A 9718-nucleotide genomic window follows, 5' to 3' on the forward strand; every position below is an offset into this window, starting at 1 on the left:
TCTGGATATCTCAAATTCAATCATATACTTCCCTCGTATTCACATTCATTTTCATATATTTCCATGCAAGCCTACTGTATTTCAATCACTTTTGGTAACACACTAATTGTCTTGAATAGGGGTGTCAATTCTTAAACCGAACCAGTAAAACCGGCCAGACCGAACCGAACCGAACCGAAGCCTTATTGGGTTGGTTCGATTTGGAGTATTGCAACCCCAAAATAAAACCGAACCACACCGAAAACTGGATGAACCTGAAACCAAACTGAAACCGGCTCAAAACCCAGATTGAAACTGAAACCAAACCGGTAAGAAACCAAAACACTCCAAAATTCATTAAAAAAAAAATCAAAATTTGCATAGTTTTGTAACAATTGTACGGAAAGTCGAATCCAAACAGGACCAAAAACCAAAACCAACCCGATTACAATCGATTTAAGAAACCGAAGACAAACTGAAACCAAACCGCGCCGAAACCGAAACCAAACCGAAGTCGGAATTTCCTTATTGGTTCGGTCTCGGTTTCAACTTTCCCACACCAAAACCGACTCAACCCGGACCAAAACCGAGCCGGACCGACCGATTGACACCCCTAGTCTTGAATATTCACATCTCTATTTTGCTACTTTACGATTTCCATTTGGACTGAAACTTTATGTATGAGGGCAGACTTGAGAGTCTACCTATCCACAAAATTTGAACATCATTCAACTGTGTGTGCTAGGTATGCCATTTCCCTTAAGGCGGAGCTCAAGGTTGTTAAGAAGTACTTCCCAACAATTTCAGTGGCCTACAAAAATGATCATATTTATCAAGATTGTCTAAGAAGTTCCCTAAACAATCTAGAGATAACCTGGAATATTAAGAGAGACTAATCACTGAAGCAGTGCGCTTACATATCCTGATTGGAATCCTCAAACAATAATTGAATCTAATGCAATGCTTCAAGTTCATGGGGTGGATTTGATCACACAATTCAGTAAAAAAATCCCAAGGTTTTGGAACCCTTTTTTCACTTTACATTCAATTAATTTTGTAATTGAATAGACTGATTCACATATTTTTTGTTCAGCAGGAGTTCGTCAGAGTTGGTAATTTATAGTTTTAAAACACTGCCATGAAACTCAAAAACCAGAAATGTGGAAGAACTGGCAGATTAATTAATCTGAGCAAAAGAAAAGCAAAAGATTAGACATGAAAGGTTCATATAATTACTTCATCCACATATGGTTCTCTATAAGCAATGGTATGTAAAAGCTACGGTCCATCAAAACAAATAATAAATAATGACTTGAAGAACTAGCTATCTCAAATGGACTATTCATTTTTGGGCCTCCTTTCCTTCCATTTAAGCCAGGCCCACCTTAGAATCAAGTAACCTCCAAGAACATATGCCTGAAAAACAGAGAAATTTGCATTAAGAAAAGACAATTCTGAAATTGTAGGATTTGCTGGAAAGCTGGAACATAACTTTGTTAATACAATTCGGATTTTAAGTAATCTTGCATTTGATGAAAAGCTGGTTTTGTGCTCTACCTAATACAAAAAGTCTCATGTAAAAAAAAAAGTCATTTGAGCAGTCAAAGTTATTAGCGAACAAGAACATTCTCAAATGTTGATTTTTGATGACTTAATGTGATTTAATGTAGATTTATTATGACTTGATGTGACTTAATGTAGATTTTTTATGACTTGATGTAGCTTAACGTTAATTTTTATTATATAAGGTATATGTAGCATACTATATATTATTAGAAAAGAGGGGAAATAAAAAATCACACTTCGGCGCCATGATAGCCTATGCAATGCCTCGTCGCCTAAGCGCTTAGGCACACCTCCACCGCCTTGGGTCACCTTGTCACCTTGACAACTATGATTCCTCCACACATCAATGCTGTTGCTGCTGTTCAAAAACTTGAAGAGTACCAAGGGAAAAAAAAAACTTGAAGAGGTGCTCCCATAGATCCAGTACCAAGGATTGAGATTGTATGCCAGTGTGTACCTGCGGCACTGCCTGTTGGTCTTCTACTGCAGCAAGCTACAAACCATCCTAACTCCTGATCTGAATGACAAGTTTGCTTGATGTTTTGAGAGCAAGGTCTCCCCATTGAAACCCACCCTCCATACCAGTCTCAGCCATATCCAGTGGCTGGATTTTCTGTGGTCTGTAAGTGGCTATTTTCCTCTCTACTTTCTAATTTCATCCTTTGGCTATTTTGCCACATCTAGCCATCAAACCTAGATAACTTTCTGAAGCCATAGGTTGCATATCAACCCTTCCATCAATGAGAATTGTGGTTCCCTCTGTTACTTCCATCAGCTGGTACTGTAGTGTTAATATTTAGTAACTACTTGTAATTCTGGTTTGGGCTTGTAACTTGTGATCCAACCTCATTTGGCTGTGGTAATTCAAAAATATTCTATTGTCTTCAACTGATCTAGTTTGAGGGTGTTCTAACCTAAGACCTATGTGTTATCCTTAGTTACTATTTCTGAACAGTAAGTTACTAATTGCTTTCATCTACTGTAACTATCAATCCCACCATTGGATTGCTGCCTTCTTTTGGGATAAAATCCTGTTGCTGCAGCTTTCTCTTTACCTAATTTTAGGTCTGATCCAATCCCTATTACTGTGATTATTAAACCTCCTATATTTCTGTACAATAGTAACCAGCAGTCCTACTTGTGGGTTGGGAATTTGTTTACTGTTCAGTGCATAGCCCCATTATGATCACCGGTAACATCACCCATTACTCTCTCTCCCTTCCTCAATGCATCAAGGGCACTGATTCCTCTAAGAAGAGTGCAGAAAAACAATGTGTTCGACTACTCAGTTCCATCTTTGAGACACATGGCAACGTTCTCTATCCTTTCCTCTATAACTTGGGATATGTTTCAGGTGGCCAGAAAAAGATCACCGGGCATGGAGAAGATGACCAGTTTCACGGTGCAATTTTGCAAATATTAAGGTCAAACAGCAGGGAATGAGATCAGAAAGGGAGAAGATGGGATAGTTCATGCTTCCTTGTTTGTTTTAGTAAAATAAACACTTTTGCGCCTGTCTTGAAGGGGTACAATGAACAAGTGGAGGGTACATAAAATAAGGTTACAACAACCAAACTTCACCTATAAAGGTGTCATTCAGATAAACCCTTTAAGAAATAGATTTACAAAACAAAAATCCTGTATCAAATTGAACCTCTGCCAGTAAAGCAATCATAATTTTTTAAATACAACTTGAAATCACAAGGTCTTGGTCTTGTTGGGTAGGTAATTCAATAACCAGCACTGAAAAGATCTTATCATCCAAAAAAGAGTAACTGGGGGAATTAATAGAGTACATAAATGCAAACCAGAATTTGAGAACCCAGAGGAGTAAGAAAATAAATCAGAACTAAGACATACTGTGAAACTTTAGCATAGTCATGAATGGAAGTAGCCATAGGTCTGTATAGGAACGATTTACATAATCTATGTCATATTGGCTACGAGAAGGGAGAAATTCAGGAGGATGGCTCTTATAGAAATCGATTTACAAATGATGAAATGGCAGTGAGCTTCTCAAGTACCATGAAATCAATGCAATTAAAAGAAGCACAAAGTACAAGTCGTGTAAGAAAGTGGACAGACAACATCTCTTTGTTCGGTGTGATTTGGTGCCATTTGATGGCTTATAGAGTTACCTATCCAAAGAGACCAAGATCTTGTGATTCTAAGTTATATAAGGAAAGTTATGAAAAAAACCTTCCTAAAGGTGTGTCAATCTGTGATGGGATTACAATTTTAGAATGTTATTTTGATTTTACTTCTTACATTAATAACCAAAATAAGACTCATAAGCTAAAATCATAATTGCAATAAAACTTTGCACTTTCTGTAAATTAAATTTTGTGTAGGGACATAGCGACCTATATTAATCATAAACAGCATATTTTTAGTAAAATTGGTTTAGTTTTGGTCATGGTAAAGTGGAGTTGTCCACTGAAACCCTAGTTTTGTACTTTTGTTCAGCAAGCCCTTTTTTGTTAGAGGAAATATTACTCCCCTCCCCGGACTATGTCAAAATATCAACTTGACCCCACACTTTTCTAAAATTATCACTAACCTCCCCCCAAATAAAAAGATTCTTTCTAATGTCCCCAACCGTTTGGAATGGCTCTTAAGTCACCCGGTGTTTTGTGATAATGCCTAAACTACCCTCCTAAACATAAAATACCAATTATACCCTTAATGAAATAAACCCTTCTTCCCCTTCCCCTTCCCCTTCCCCTTCCCCTTTCTCGATCAATCCCACTTCCCCTTTTTGTTATGTTTGGTTTTATAAATCTGCCTGCATCAAATTAGACTAAAAAGTAACAATTGATACAGCCAGTCCAGAATTGATTCTACATGGAAAGGAATAGACTACAACAATCATGTAGTAGAATGGCATCTTCTGAAGTTGGATAAATCTGAATTCCTCCAATTGATTGCCAAGGGTTAATCTATACTTTACATGAACTTGAACTTGCACAGAATAAATAACATGTAAACCAACTTGAATCCATCTACTATTATGAAAGTAAAGCCACTGAGTTCCCCAGATTGAAAATTGAACAACAATAGGGAAGAATATTGAGCTAATGGGAAGAAGAAGAAGAACAGACCTGCAAGGAAGAGATGTTTGACCGATTACCCAGGATTCTCACCATGACTGGTCTCTTTGCTTTGATTTCCTCTTCTCCAACGCTTGTTCTTTCTGTAACCATTTTGGGTTTCCACATTGAGGAAATTTTAGATTAAAATTTGAAAATATTGCTATGCGAGGTCCTCCGTTTCTGCTAGAACAATATATGCAGTATATATTTATATACAAGGCTATGGTTGGACTTACCAAAGGAAGGAGATATACACTTGCCATATAAGTATGTGTTGTCTCCTAAACTGAGAAACCATTCGATATAGGTCAATAGTTTCTATTTGCTTCTTTCCTTGTAAAGTCTCCCTTTCCATCTTCCGCCATTGTTGCTCCACAATGCTACCTTCTTCGATCAACATAGTTTCTAAATGCTTCTTTCCTTGTAAATATCCCTTTCCATCTTCCGTCATTGTTGCTGCACGATGCTAGCTTCTTCGATCTACCCTGCTCATAGACAGCCCAGTTGTTGAAATCGATCTACATTGATCAACTCAATGTGGGTTGTCAAAACCCTTTACTTTCTGATTTCCCAAAATACCCCTCTATTGTCCTCTGATCTATTTTAACCCTTTTATCTTCCTATTCCAAAAATACCCCTCCTACCTTAAACGTTGCACATCCCTTTGGTTTTTACCTTCTGGTTTTAACTTTCAGCTATTTATTGTTTTGCCATCCCACTTTGTAAACCCAATATGGTTATAAATCTGGCATTGATTGTTCAATTGAATTATTGAATATTCGAATGCTCTCATAAGCGATCTGATTCTGATTTTGGAACCCGGATATGCATCACTTCTAACTTCATTTTTAGCAAATTTATACCTTTTTAAATCCTCCCCATCCTTATTTCTTTGCCAAGTTCTAAAACTAGATTTCTTAGCCTTAATTGTTGCTTGAACTTCATAATGCCACCAAGTTTCCTAGATTAATGACAATGTCCTTTAGATTCGACTATAAATTCTTTATTTACATTCTTAATATAAGTAGTCATCTCGCTCTACATCAATTAGTGGGGAATGAGAGTATGTATGATGTAGATCGAGCTGTCAAAAAGAAGACTCGATGCTGCCCATTTTTTGTCTCAAATCTGAGAGCCAATTTTGTGCCATTCGAACCAGCCATACTGGTTCAGTTTTGATCTGGTTGTATTTGGTTCAACGAGCTCAAAACCTCCCATGAATAGTATTCATGAACAATAACTCTACTTTCCAGAAGTCCAGCCAGTTTAGCATATTGATAGAAGATATCACAGCCTTCCAGAAGAAGTCCCCACCTGTCCATTGATTTCATTCCCATTCAGGGATTTGTTTCCTTTTTGGGTGCTAGAGATTTATTTCCCTTTTTTACGTTTGCTTGGTGGTTAAGTAATTATTTTGGTAAGTTTTTGTTTCCAGAAATTAGTTTCCTATTTGTTTGATTTCCTCTTCTACTACTTCCTATTTTGTAATAAGCTTGGCCAAATCTATAAATGGGCATATATTGTAAGATTTAAAGATTAGTTAGAGAGTTGATTAATGAAATTTTGTGAGCTTTACTTACTGTTTGACCAGATAAAGGTTTGTTCATCGACTGAGAAAGTTGAGGCCTTGAGGGTGAGAGTCCCAGGCCGAGATAGCCATCCCTATCCCCCATTTGCCCCCCCCCATCGATTACCTATCCTTCTGACTTATTTAGTTTTCCTTCTGCTTATCCTATGAGGAGACAACGAACCAATGAAGTGTCTCGTTAGCCGTGACTCATTTCCAAAAGTGGGGCTTTGGGCCTCCTATTGAGTCACTGCGTTCTGAGTCAACCAGGTGGGCCCATTGGCCGAGGGATGGAGATTCCACATCTTCTACAGCGAGCGGTGAGGTGCGATGAACATTGGACGACTGAGAGTATCGGGACGCACACCTCAAGGGGCTTCCAACCACTCAATGCTTACTACATAGGTGCAGCGACTGTAGACGATTTTCACACAAGGATGGTATTGTGCTTGATTGCTTGGTGCCATCATGTCATTGAGTTTTGGATATGAAAAGACGTTGCAGCCGTTTTAGTTTTTATAATGTCCTATGTCGAATCCGGATCAGATTCACATACGAGAACAATCTCATATGTTGTTCGTCCATGGATTTGGAATATATTAAATGATCGATGAGAGATGGTGGATCCCAAAACCACGAACCAAGGATGTGTGAGATTGTTTTCGTACGTGAACCTGATCCGGTCTCTCCTTGTCTGGGTATAGAGAACATAGACAAGTAGCATTATTTTTACTCATGAGAGGGTTGAAAGCTAAGTGTTTTTTGTCACCTAGAGCCACAAACACATGGGCATGCACCCCTAGGAGGGGTATGGTAGTCATTTCATGCCGCTTTTTCTATGGCGCAAGGGCCACTCTCAGACAAAATAACTTTATCCAACAAGTTAAAGGGAAAAAAACCCTACCCTCTTGTGTGTCCATATAGCAAGATACAAATGCTAAAAGACAATATTGCCACCTTGCCTAGACAACATCTCATTGGCTTGCGCACTAATGCAATGGCCAAACAAGGTAGCCATCAGGATTCATGATCGCCTTCACATCTCAACTCAATATCATTGATACATGTAATGAATTTTAACCAGATAATCGATTTTATAGGGGGGAAAATGCTATTTAATGGTTGAACCACTCAGCCGTGGACCACATTGCTCTTCTGTAATCACTTGGTGTTGGGTTCTTCAGAGTTAGGAGCACAAGTGGTTATAGATATTACATTTAGAGAGAGAGAGAGAGAGAGAGAGAGAGAGGAATTTGAACCATAGTGGTTTTCAGTAAATTCGTGGAGCTCTTCCTCCTATTTATCGAGTACCATACAACCCTTCAAGGTACCTCATGGAATAAATGCTTCCATTGGTTCCAATGGACTGGATTAAAAAATTCCAATCCAAATGTTAAGATGTGTGTCCCTAGCAAGTACTTCATAGAGTGGATGTTACTTTTGGATCCAGCGGATTGGATTAAAGATTCCAATCCAAGTGTTATAAACACACTTGTATAGATGGATATATCTTTATAAAGAGACATATCTATTACATAGAGAATAAAACTTGGCTACTGCTTGGGTTGCAGTTACTTGGTACCAGCCATGGAAATAGAATCTCAAGGGTAGGGGTGAAAAAATTCACCTTAGACGAGTATTTTCAAACCAACCCTGAGATTCCATTCCCTTGATTCTTACCATAGGGTTGCAGCCACAACAGCAAAAGTTTTTCCGTACATAGAAGTGTTAATGACTCTTGCCATATGGGCGAGCCCGAGCCAAACCCAAATGTACTCACTTAAATAAGAACATTAAACGAACAAAATAAGGCCAACATTGAAAACAACCTTAACCGGACCCGGGCCAAACCCAAATTTACTCACTTAAATAAGAATATTAAACGAACAAAATAAGGCCAACATTGAAAACAACTTAAACCCACACATTGGAGGAGAGATAATTCTCATAATTATGTATGTATCTCTTACTTTCCTTCCACTTTTAATGTGGGACTACCATTCCACTCAAAAATAGCATTGCCCAAAGGCAAATCTCATGAAATCCAAAGTGGAAGTTATGTGGAAGGAAAACCAAAAGTTCAAAAGCAAGAAAGAATATATTTTGAAAATCGTTTTAAATCATTTAATACAACACCATCAAATATATATCATACTATACTATTATATAAAAATACAAAGTGACAAATTTTTTCCTTGACTATTTTACCCCTTCTTATTTATTTAATTACTCCATCTCTTTTATTATAATAAATACATAATAAAAAATTCCTTTTCAGTTTTATCAAACTCTACACTTGCTTCTTACATTCCACGTTTCTTTCCTATCTCTCTTCTTTTTAAATAGCCGAAACTCTACTAACTTATATTTCTTTCTTTAAGATCTCTTTTCTTCTCAAATCTACCAACTTGTAGTAAGAAAAGAGAGATGGATAAAGCTAAAAAAGGTAAGACCTAATTCTTTTGCCAACTCTGATCGATCTGATTCTTTCGTCAACTTGAAGCTAACTCAATGACCTATATTTCTTATGATATCACCTTCACCTCAATATCAATACATGGACTCCGAAATTGAGTTACAAACTAATGCGCTGCTGAAAAAGTATTTCTAAAGTGATGATTCCCAACTCAAACTAAACATAAATTACTCTGAGAGTGTTGATTATGTTGACAACAATAGATGTCCCAATAAAGAAGAGTGATAAGATTCACTTGAAAGAAGCCAGAAGAGGTAAGGGGCATGCTTAAAATGACGATTGACAAAGTGGTGAGAAAAGATATGCATATGGTGGGGCTCGATGCTAGTATGACCATGGATATAGTTTTGTGGAAGACAATGACCAAGATAGCCGATCCCTTGTAGGAAATGTTTCTATGATGCGACTTTGACTACTGCCTTAACTTCTTCTCTATCCCCCTTTTACTTCGTTTGTTGCTTCTTTATTTTCTTTTTTCCATATAGGATCCATGTAGCATACACTTGTCACTCCCATACCTTATAGTAGCGGGAGCCTCATGCACTGGATTGCTCTTCAGGATTATATTTGTTGTTGTATAGCTAAGAATATCCAAGAATTGGAAGCTGCTTTCAATGACTTTTTTTGGGTAAACAAGCTGCTTTTGATGACAAGTTGATAAATTGCTACTACATGATAGTTATTGTCCATCTTTATCAGCCAATTGCCTTGCTTCCATCTTTCAGAGTCCCATAGTAGTAACTAATCCATTAGTTAGACTTATGAATTATGATGGAGCCTCTTGTCCTTAAAAATCTCTTGTAGGCATTTGCCTGCATGAGGAAAAGATTTACACACTATCAGTTGGAATTTGAAATTACATGCAAACATCCTTTTGGGATTCATTATTTATTTTAGCAATCTTCTGTAAAATGTCTTATATACCCCTTATTTTAGTGTTTTTTCGTAATACTCCTTCCAAGGCCAGAAAGTAATGGAGGGAACTCTCCCCATATAGGATAAATGACTTCTCTCCCATAATCCTTCACCTACTAACTT

General features: G+C 37.5%; 1 long non-coding RNA gene across 1 annotated transcript; it reads right to left on the minus strand.

The window, feature by feature from the left end:
- Nucleotides 1-1140: 1140 nt before the first annotated feature.
- LOC122071610 lies at nt 1141-5192 on the minus strand. Its single transcript, XR_006138221.1, has 3 exons — nt 4874-5192; nt 4647-4738; nt 1141-1395 (listed from the first exon to the last, which is right to left on the minus strand). It is a non-coding gene; the product is annotated as an uncharacterized LOC122071610 (long non-coding RNA).
- Nucleotides 5193-9718: the final 4526 nt, after the last annotated feature.

This window comes from Macadamia integrifolia, unplaced genomic scaffold, assembly GCF_013358625.1.
Source record: "Macadamia integrifolia cultivar HAES 741 unplaced genomic scaffold, SCU_Mint_v3 scaffold_30A, whole genome shotgun sequence".
NCBI classification, from domain to species: domain Eukaryota; kingdom Viridiplantae; phylum Streptophyta; class Magnoliopsida; order Proteales; family Proteaceae; genus Macadamia; species Macadamia integrifolia.